Source organism: Moschus berezovskii, chromosome 16 (assembly GCF_049115385.1).
Source record: "Moschus berezovskii isolate FMDL1 chromosome 16, NW_MosBer_1.0, whole genome shotgun sequence".
Classification (NCBI taxonomy): domain Eukaryota; kingdom Metazoa; phylum Chordata; class Mammalia; order Artiodactyla; family Moschidae; genus Moschus; species Moschus berezovskii.
The window spans coordinates 62193301-62194845 of record NC_142475.1 but is presented as its reverse complement, the minus strand read 5'-3'; the positions used below and the strand labels follow the sequence as shown (position 1 = coordinate 62194845).

General features: G+C 38.3%; 1 pseudogene; it reads left to right on the top strand.

The window, feature by feature from the left end:
- Positions 1-235: 235 nt before the first annotated feature.
- Positions 236-592, top strand: LOC148775258 (ribosomal protein eL22-like pseudogene; annotated as a pseudogene).
- Positions 593-1545: the final 953 nt, after the last annotated feature.

The following is a 1545-nucleotide window of genomic DNA, read 5'->3' as shown; positions in this document are numbered from 1 at the left end:
TGTATGAAGTGCTCATTTGTGTCTGCCTTCTTAAAAAAATAAAAGCAACATCATTCCATGGTGACTAGCAAAACAGGGACCAATAGGAAACACCTTCCATTAGAGAATCTCTAATTAGGTTTTATTTTACATACTTACTTACTGAACAAATATTATCATTTGAAGTAGTTAGTAAACAATGACACGTGTAGTCAGAATATCATTGGCGCTCTGATCATGCAAGCAAGCCTTCAAGATGGCACCAAAGTAAGATAAGAAGCCTAAAAAGTCAACCTGGAAGTTTAATTTGGATCTTACTCATCCAGTAGAAGATGGAATTTTTGATTCTGGAAATTTTGAACAGTTTCTCCAGGAAAAGGTTAAAGTGAATGGAAAGACTGGTAAACTTGGAAATGTTGTTCACACCGAAAGCTTCAAGAATAAAATCATGGTCGTTTCTAAGAAATGGTATTTGAAGTATCTTACCAAGAATCACCTTAAAAAGAACAATCTTCTTGATTGACTTCATGTGGTTGCATTTGACAAGGAGACCTACGAGCTTCATTACTTCCAGGTTAGTCAAGATGAAGGTGAATCTGAGTCTGAGGACTAAATGAAGCCATCCTTTATAGGGCTTTGCTTGCTAATAAAATAAATTAATCATACAAAAGAAAGAAACATCTTGAAATGGACCTTCAGCTTATCAGTGAATAAAAAACATTACTCTGTATGTTAAGCATTCATCTCTTTTATTTAAGTGTATGTTGTTTATATGGTGCTGGATTTCCTTTAATACTTTTTAAAAATTTTATTGGAGTAGTTGACCTACAATGTTGTGTCAGTTTCAGGTGTACAGCAAAGTGAATGAGTTATACATATATCCACTTGTTCTTTTGCATACAGACCATTACAGAGTAGTGAGTAGGGTTCTCTGTGCTATACAGCAGTTTTTTACTTATCTGTTTTATGTATGCTAAGTTGCTTCAATCATGTCTGACTCTGCAAGAGAGTGGACTATAGCCCACCAGGCTTCTCTGCCCACAGGATTCTCCAGGCAAGAATACTGGAGTGGGTTGCCATTTCCTACTGTTTTATGTATAGCAGTGTGTATATGTCCAGAGAAGGAAATGGCACCCCACTCCAGTTCTCTTGCCTGGAAAACCCCATGGATGGAAGAGCCTGGTAAGCTGCAGTCCATGGGGTCGCACATGGGCACGATTAAGCAACTTCACTTTCACTTTTCACTTTCATGCATTGGAGAAGGAAATGGCAACCCACTCCAGTATTCTTGCCTGGAGAATCCCAGAGACAGAGGAGCCTAGTGGGCTGCCGTCTATGGGGTCGCAGAGAGTCAGACACGACTGAAGCGACTTAGCAGCAGCAATGTGTATGTTAGTATCAGTCTCCCAATGTATTCCTCCCTCCTGTATTCCCTGGTAACCATAAGTTTTCTACATCCAACTTCAGTTTTCTGAATAAGCTAGTGGAATTTCTTTCAAGATTTCTGTAATGTACTAATTTTACAAATGTCTTCAAGTTAAAGTTATAGCAAAAAATGAAGCTCAA